Here is a 10,408-nt window from a genome sequence, read left to right as displayed (position 1 = left end):
ACTAGCTATGCCAATTACTTCAGGAATAGTATGACTGGTTTCTCCGACGTAAGACGATAATCCACGAGCTACTTTGGCGGCACTATAAGAAAATGGAAAGGAAAAGAGGTAAGCATGAATCTTAGTAAGTCGCATGCAAATAATGAGTAACTATAAGCTACCATAAGGGATCATACTCCCAACATATCTCAATTTGCACAAAAAAGTAAGGATTCATAAACACTACTTGCTCATATTTGTTTCTCACCAATCATACAACATTGGTTTGAATTCACATTTCATAATTCGTGTAAAACACACAAGTAGTCATATGCATAACTTACTCACTTTCCTCCTTTAGTAAACATACAACGTAAATAAAGCTCGTATGTCGTAATTCTCATTTAGGTACCTGTACCACTCACCACATTGTCATAAGTTCTCTCATTTCGATATAACCCATAAATCACCCGTTGAACCATTTGGAATACTTTAGGATATTCAATAGCCTCAAACATGGGATAAGATACCGACGCCATGTCCCAGACATGGTCTTACACTGGATTTCTTATATCGAGGTCGATGTCGTGTCCCAAACAGGTCTTACAATAGCTCTCATCTATCGGTGTCGATGCCATGTGCCAAACAGGTCTTACACTGACACACAACAAGCTGACGCCATGTCCCAGACAAGTTTTACACTAGCTTGTATATCTCGAGGCTGAAGCATGTCCTAGACATGTCTTACACTAGCTCTCGTCTCAAAGCCGATGCATGTCCCAAGCATGTCTTACACTGGCTAGTATATCTCAAGGCCGATACATGTCCCAGACATGTCTTACACTGGCACACGTATCACCCAATGTCATGCCATGAATACCCAATTCTATTCCTAATGTTCAATCAAGAGTCTTTATTACATTAATTTCTCAACATGCATACCCATATTCACAAAATAAACAATTTATACAATATCAATTCAATTACACATCATAACAATATAGTTACATTATTAACATACAACTTAGCTCGGATCACAAAACGTAGGCGACTAGCCGATTTAATCTACTTGCTTGGCTTTCCCCCGGTCTAGATTTGGATTTTGTATTTCTTGATCTAAATAATAAAGATTCACTCATTTTGTCATTAAATAAATTTAGAAAATAAAAAATTCACATTTTTGGCAAAATGTCCATTTTGCCCCTAGACTTTTACAAAATGACCATTTTACCCCTAAGCTCGAAAATCAATTTTTATCAAATTTCTTCATGTCTTAAGCCTTGTCAAACCCTTTTTATTCTTATAGTAACCCAAAATTTCCATTATTTCACCATATTACTATCTATTTTGCAATTACTGCAAACTAGTCATTTTCAGGTATTTTTCATGAACACCTCTTCACAAAAGTTGTTTATTAAACAACTAAGATTCATTCCCTTCCATAAAAACTCAGCAAACATTACAAATCCTTTCATGGCAAATCCTTGGACTATTAACCATTTCACAAAATAGTCCCCCCATCAGCTAGCTCATGCTATAAGGGTTCCAAAAATACAATGATTATAAAAAATAAGCATCTAAATCACTTACTTGCAAGGAGATAGCTTGGCTGAAATTTTAAAGCTTCAAAACCCTTACTATTGCTGAAAATTTTGGTGAAGAAGAAATGAAAAAGAGATGATATCATCCTTTGTTTATTCTATTTTATCTCTAGTTAAATAAACCACCAAATTTCACCTAACATTGAAAATTGTCTCATCCTTGTCTCTATGGCCGGCTAGCCTATATTAAAGGGCTCAATTGCACTTTAAAGACCCCCAATTTTTGTTCTCTAGCTATTTAACACCTTTGGCTATTAAAACAAAACTTTCGCCCTTTATGCGATTTAGTCTTTTTTCGCAATTAAGCTCCCAATCGCCAAAATTAATTCACCAAAATTTTCATGCACTCACATAATCATACTATGACACAATAATAATAAAAAAATAATTTCTTAGCCTCGAATTTGTGGCCCAAAACCACTGTTCCGACTAGGCCCAAAATCAGGTTGTTACATGCGAGGGATCAGATTTGTATCTTCGTAGCATCGGTATATGAAATACATTATGAATCTTCTCTAATTCTGCTGGTAATGCTAACCGATATGCCACTGGTCCAACTTGCTCGATAATTTCATAAGGTCCGATGAACCTTGGGCTCAACTTTCTTTTTCTGCCAAATCTGAGTATTTTCTTCCACGGTGAGACTTTTAAAAACATTTTATCCCTGATCTGAAACTCAATATCTTTTCTACGTATGGTTTCTGACGATCTGACGCTGCCTTCAGACTATTATGAATTACTTTCACTTTTTCTTCAGTCTCTTTAATTAGATCAACCCCGTGAATCTTATTCTCACTAAGTTCAGTCCAGTATAACGATGTTCGAAACTTTCGACCGTATAAAACTTCGTACGGTGCCATTTTAATACTCGATTGAAAACTATTGTTATACGCAAATTCAATCAATGGCAAATTCTTTTCCCACGTAACTTCGAACTCAAGAATACAACATCTCAACATTATCCTCGAGTATCTGTATAACTCACTTGGGTTGACCATCCGTCTGTGGGTGAAATGTGGTACTGAAATGTAACTTTGTACCCAGTGCATCTTGCAGTTTCTTCCAAAACCTTTATGTGAACCTCGGATCTCTATCTGAAATAATAGAAATAGATACCCCATGTAATCGAACAACCTCTAAAATATACAACTCAGCAAGTTTGTCAAGTGAATAATTTGTACGCACCGGAATGAAATGAGCCAATTTTTTCAATCGATCAACAACAACCCAGATTGCATCTTTCTTACTCGAAGATAGGGACAAACCCGAAACAAAATCCATAGTCATTTTGTCCCATTTCCACTCGGGAATCATGATAGGTTGTAATAAACTTGAAGGTACTTGATGCTCAGTTTTAACTTGCCGAAAAATCAAACATTTCGAAACAAATTCTGAAATATCACCTTTCATGCCATGCCACCAATAAAGTTTTTTCAAATCATTATACATTTTCGTGCTTCCTGGATGTACTGATAAACGACTACTATGTGCTTCATTCAAAATCATCTAAATCAACTCTGAATTTCTCAAAAAACATATTCGGCCTCTAAATCTTAAACAGTTATCGGGATCAACTTGAAACTCTGAATCAGGGTTCGAATCACATTCAGCTCTTTTTGCTAATATTTCATTATCAACTTTCTGAGCCTTGTAAATCTACAGTAAAAATAATGGTTTTGCTTTCATCTCAGCCACAATCGAACCATCATTACACAAAGCTATTTGAGTGTTCATCGCATGTAGAGCAAATAGGGATTTCCAGCTCAAGGCATCATAAACGACATTAGCCTTTCCCGGATGATAATCGATCACTAACTCGTAATCTTTTAGTAGTTCAAGCCACCTCCGTTGCCACATATTCAGATCTTTCTAAGTCATCAAATATTTTAAACTCTTCTGATCGGTATAGATGTGGCATTTCTCACCAAACAAGTAGTGACGCCAAATTTTCAATGCAAACACAATAGCTGTTAACTTCAAATCATGCGTCGGGTAATTCTTTTCATGCGATTTCAACTATTTCGAGGCATAAGCTATGAATTTGTCTTCCTACATCAAAACACAGCCCAGACCATTTAACGATGCATTACTATAGATCACAAATTCTTTGCTCGATTCTGGCTGTACTAACATTGGAGCTTCAGTCAAAAGAGCTTTCAGCTAATCAAAACTTTTCTGACATTTTTCTGACCACTTGAACTTAACATCTTTTTGAAGCAATCTCGTCAATTGAGTCGCAATCATCAAAAAGTCTTTCACAAATCGTCTATAATAGCCGGCGAGTCCTAGAAAACTACGGACTTCAGATACATTTCTCGGAGGCTTCTAATCCATTATTGTAGAAATCTTGCTCAGATCGGATACCCGATGCTGACACAATATGGCCTAGAAAACCAACCTCGCATAAACGAGGTATGGACATTTACTAAACTTTGCATATAACTGCTTATCACGCAGAGTCTACAATACAATTCTCAAATGCTTGGCATGCTCAGATTCATTTCGCGAATAAATCAAAATATCATTTATATACACAACAACAAATCGATCTAGGTATGGTCTAAAAATTCAGTTCATTAAATCCATAAAGACAGCAGGTGCATTCGTTAGTACGAAAGGCATAACTAATCAAATTCATAATGACCATACCTCGTTTTAAAAGCTGTCTTTGGCACATCGGAGTCTTTAACTCGCAACTGGTAATAACCCGATCTCAAATCTATCTTTGAAAACACTATAGCCCCTTTTAACTATCAAACAAATCATCTATTCTGGGCAAAGGGTACTTATTCTTAATCGTCACTTTGTTAAGCTGTCAATAGTCTATACACATTCTCATCGTGCCATCTTTCTTTTTCACAAACAATACAAGAGCACCTCAGGGCGAGAAACTCGGTCTAGCAAAACCTCTATCTATTAACTCTTGCAACTGAGCCTTTAATTCTTTTAACTCTGTCGGAGTCATTCTGTATGGATCCATTGATATCGATGTTGTTCCCGGCACTAACTCAATACCAAATTCAACCTCTCAGATCAGTGGTAAAATCGGTAACTCTTCAAGAAACACATCCGGGTATTCACACACAACTAGCACTGATTCAATCTTCTTTTTAATCACTTTCGTATCAAACACATAAGCTAAATAAGCTTCGCAACCCTTTCTCACGTATTTCTGAGCTAACATTAATGAAATTGCTTCTGGTAAACCATTCAAATCATCTGACTTAAATCGAATAATCTCATTATTCTGACATCTCAGATCAATCGTCTTTCGTTTACAGTTCACTATAGCATCATGTAGCGTTAGATACCCAGAATTATATCAAATTCATCAAATTGTAACAACATCAGATCAACTGGAAAATAGAAATCCTGAATCATCAATGGACAGTTCTTGCACACTTTATCAATTAGAACACACTTGCCTAAGGGGTTCGATACTCTAATCATAAATTGTATTGGAGAATGAGTTGATCTTGGATCTATCAATGCAATAACTTTAGTATCATAGAGAGTGAAAGTACAGGTAATAACATCTGGAGATGACCTTTTTTTGCGAGCTCAAATAGCGTAGGCTCGTGCAGGTGCTCTAGCCTCTGACCTTACAGTAGAATCTTTAGTCATTCTCTGGTTACCACTCACATTTCTTATGTTTCTAGGTGGTCTACCTCTAGCTGCAGTGTTACTCAGCCTCGTGTTTTGTACTGTATCTTGCTCAGCCAACTCAGGACAGTTACGAATGAAATGATCTAACGATCCACATTTAAAATAGGCTAAATCATTCAACTACAATCGCCGATATGCCATTTTCCATAATGGCTACACTCAGGTCAGTTTTGTCTCACACTGCCAACACTAGCAATAGATGTAGCTTAAGCTTTAGAACTCACAGGTTACTTTTCACGATCCTTGATTGAATGTCCCACTGATGCATTAGAACGATTAAACGAGTCTCGAAATTTTTTCAATGAAGATTGATACGGCGTACTCATCGATCTTTTTCTTGAGTCTCTAGCTTCTGATTCTACTTTTCTCTTTTCTATGCTGAGATCCTTAGCTTTACAAGCCTTCTCAACCAGAACGAAAAATTCCTTCAATTCAAGAATCCCGACCAATAGTTTTATATCTTCATTCAACTTGTCAACGAATCATTTACACATAATTTCTTCAGTGAAAACATATGCTTGGGCATACTTGCTTAACTGTACAAATTCTCTTTCATACTCGGTAACAATCGTTTGGTCTTGTTTCAATTTTAGAAACTCTTTATGCTTTTGATTGAGAAATCACTGACTTATGTACTTCTTTCAGAACTCGGATTGAAAGAACTCCCAAGTAACCCGTTCTTTAGGAACCACAGATGTCAATGTTTTCCACCAATGGTACACAATATCTCTAAGTAAAGATATCACACATTTGATACATTCTTCAGGAGTACAAAACAATTCTTCGAATACTCGAATCGTGTTCTCGAGCCAAAACTCAACTCTCTCAGCATCATCATCAACGGTAGCCCAAAACTCCTCAGCCCCATGTTTACGAATTTTATCCACTAGCGGCTTGTTCAACCGTATCAGATCTATGACTTGAGGATTAATAGGGATTTGTTGAGGAACAGGTGGGGGTGGAGGTTGTTGAGCAGCCGGATTCGTTCAAACGAACTCTATGAACCACTCTCTGGAAGAAGGCTTGCTTAGCCTCTCCCCCTTGACTACTTGAAATAGGCCTAGAATCAGCCGGCACTGCCCCTTAAGTGGGAGCGAGTGCATTACTTTCCACATCATCAGCTATTATTCATTCGGGATCCATTTACTATATGAAAACATATTTTTAAGCTGTCAAGAATCATCACACTATCGCAGTTTATATATATGGCATGTATAGCTAGACTCTCACTTGCTACGTTAGTCCTAGAATCGACTAAATTGTAGCTCTGATACCAATAAATGTAACACTCCTAACCCATATTCATAGCCGAAATAGGGTTACGAGGCATTATCGATTAATCACAATATAAATCATACATTTTCACATAAGCATCAATCAAATATAATCACAATGGCCCTTATAAGGCTTTACAAGACCTTAAAACATGCTTAAAAGTGGTTCGAGACTAAACCGATAACATTTGTAAACTTTGGAAAACTTATAAAATTTTCAAGCATTCAGGGGTCATACGCCCGTGTGAACAGGCCGTGTGCCTCACACAACCACCAGACACGCCTGTATCTCAGACCGTGTGAAAACATGACATACATACTGACTTGCATTACACGGTCGGAGACACACCCGTGTGCCATGGTCGTGGAAAATCTGAAGGGGTTATTGACTTGGGTCACACAACCAGCCACACGTCCATGTGCCAGCCCGTGTGCCACACATGGCCAATAGACACGCCCGTGTGTCTAGGTCGTGCCAAACTTGTAGGGTATACTGACTTAATTCGAAAGGGTACCCCAAGGGACACATGGCTATGTACCAAGGCCATATGTCACACACGGTCAAGCCACACGCCCGTGTGCTCGGCCGTGTAGATAAAAATAGGCTTGATTAAAGTCACATTTCTCACCCTCCTCATGCCTTCCTACAACAAGACATTTTATACCATTTCAATACATTTATAGGTATCCAATATATCATCAACTCATGCACATTTCATACCATAATAACACTAGCCAATTCAATACACATTTTGATGTGATCCGGCTCGAGTGGTTGAGTCGAATTCACGTAGTTGCCCGATCGTAGACGAGAAAAGTCGTTCGTGCCTCAATTTTGGAAATAGAAGTGAATGGATAGGTTTAAATAAGTGGAAGGTTTCAAATAAATGTAAGAATAGTGATAGGTTCGGCTAAGGGCAGCAAAGATGGTTGTTGGAAAGGTGGTTCGATTTTGGTGATGAAAGAAAGAATTTGGGAAAGTGGATGGATTAACGAACTTAACGTCAGGAAATTTGGGAAAGTGGATGGATTAACGAACTTAACGTCAGGAATAATTCAACACTAAAAAGTGTCACCCCGGTTTCTATATTGTTAAGGTGGAAAGATGGATAGAAGGATAGGTGAACGCCACACCAAGAATGGTGATAAGTTCAAACAAGGTCAATTGACGCCACTAGCACAAACTAGATAAATCTTTCGAAACTTGTATGAGATATGAGAGGAAGTAACCTCACAAGAACAATGTTCATTCAATAATTTGGCAAAAGTCCCTCATACATGAAATGAGCAAACTATTTATAAGCCTAAGATGCCTATTGATATTTGGCATCTATGATGTTCACACTAACTTAAATTCTGTTCACATTTGTATTTAACATGTTCACACAAAAGCATTAAAATTCGGTTCATGCTTAGAGATGGTGCATGAATTGGCCAAACCATCATGTTGCTTCACTTGATGCATTCATGCATACTTAGCCTAGAAGAAAAGCCATAATTCATGAATGTGCAGCCCTTTAATACTCTTACATCTCCCTTGGCCGAATGAGGCTTGAATGTACCTTGAATACTTGAAAAGACATATTGGATATGCATGATACATGCATGAAAAGTCCCAATGCATGTTCTTCCTTAATTACGGTCTATGAATTTTCAAATACATGTACATAAAATAGCCCTCACTTGCATGAACGTCCCCAATACATGAATTCCTTCAAATGCCATCCATTGAACACTAGTTGTGTATGCATCCTTCCATACGATGTATTAAGCCATGCATGTACTTGCATTAATGGCTCCTTCATATATTCGGTCACTTTGTGGAACTTAACTCTTGGCCAAAAGGTTGCTTAGGGATCACCAATAGCCAGCCCACCATGCATAAATTCGTTTATGCATGAGCTCTTATATTCCATGTACCTAACCGTGTATGAATCTCATTAAATGTACTCAATACATTCGGTTGAATACATTAAATCCCAATGTATATTCAGCTGAACATGTTAAGAGCATGAACTAAGCATCATAAACATCATGCTAAGCTAAACTAAACACATTAATTAAAGACTAGCTAGTAGCATTAAGTTCGGCTAGCTCAAACTAAGTGAAAACATTTAATGAACTTATTTGAGCTAGGATTTTCATTAATGAGCTGTAGCAAACTAATTATATAAAACTAAAACTTAGTTTAATTTATTGAAATAAAGAACGAGCTGAAAGTAAGCTCGGTTAAGCTCAAACGAGCTGAAACGAGCTCATATGAGCTGAGTTGAGCTAGACGAAGCTCGAGGAGCTAGAAATGAGCTAGGATCAACTTGCCAACAATGCACGGGTTCTTTGGATAGTTGCTTCGAGCTAATTCTGTGAGCATTGGCCCTTGTTTCAAACCAAGGTTTTGCATTAGAAGCTAAAACAACTTCTAGGAAATGCTTAGCACAAGCTCGAGTTATGGGTGCTTTTGGAAGCTCAATTGAATCTTGATATGCACTTGAGGGAGCCCCGGGAGTGCATACATCACATTTACTATTCCAATCATATTAATTTCATATGCCAAAACAACAAGTCATAACCTTAACTTTTATAAGCATTTTCTCATCATCTTACTAACTATTTTATGTCTTATAATATACCATTTCATCATTAATATACCAATCCATAATATGCCATGACAATCACATTTCATTTGCCAAACTCATAACTTAAGGCAACTTAAATGGCCAAATACACACCGACATTTACATCATATACATGCCAATTCTCATGGTTATGTCATAATTCAAAACATATCATCATATCTCTAGCCTATACATGCTATATACCATATTTACAAAGCATCAAAAGTACCAACAAGTTGATCAATAGTGTGATGATATTCCTGATGATCCCCGATATCTGAGCTAGCCTCGATAATCTATAAAACAGGGAAAAAAAACACACAAAGTAAGCTTTAAAAGCTTAGTAAGCCATAAACAAATAAATTCATCATATGAATATTTGCATATCAATTCAAATATGCTAAGCATAGCTAAACACATACAAGTTCACAAACCTTTCTCATTGTACACATATTCAATATCATAATTGAATTAATCAAATACTTCCCTTTTCAATACTTGTATGAATCTTGCACGTATCTGAGTTACTTAACTCATTTACACATTCTTTCTCGACTTGACTTTGCCCATTGAACCATTCGAAATCATTAAGGATACTCGGAAATCACATAAAGCTCGTACAATGCCATATCCCAGATATGGTCTTACATGTTATCACTTATCGATGCCACTGTCCCAGATAGGGTCTTACACGAAATCGAATAACAATGCCAATGTCCCAGACATGGTCTTACACGTAATCACAATACAATGCCAATGTCCCAGACATGGTCTTACATGTAATCACATCTCGGTAATCCTAATATCATGACATTTGTATCCTATACTATTCCTAAGGTTCGTACGGGACTTTCAAATGTCGTAACTCTATCGATTCTTGCTCATATTTTATCGTTCAACATTCATAGCAATTCAATGACAATTAAATATGTATAATTCAATTTAAAGACATTTATTTGCATATGAACTTACCTCGTATTAAGGATTGACATAGTAGGTCAACTATTCGATAACTTTCTATTTCCTTCGATCTAAATTTGATTTCTTTCTTTCAAGATCTATATGAATTCAAAATTATCTCATTTATTCATCGATTCATTTAGTTTCATCCAAAAATACCTATCTAGGCATTTTTGTACTTTAGCCCCTAAAGTTTCACATTTATTCAATTTAGTCCTTATTTTAAAAATACACAAAATTCATACAATTTCATTACACCCAAGCCTAGCCGAATTTCATGTAGGTCCCTAGCAGCCCAAAAATTTCATTTATT

This window comes from Gossypium arboreum, chromosome 9 (genome assembly GCF_025698485.1).
Source record: "Gossypium arboreum isolate Shixiya-1 chromosome 9, ASM2569848v2, whole genome shotgun sequence".
Lineage (NCBI taxonomy): Eukaryota > Viridiplantae > Streptophyta > Magnoliopsida > Malvales > Malvaceae > Gossypium > Gossypium arboreum.
The sequence above is the reverse complement of the archived record's forward strand: the minus strand, read 5'-3'. Positions refer to the sequence as shown.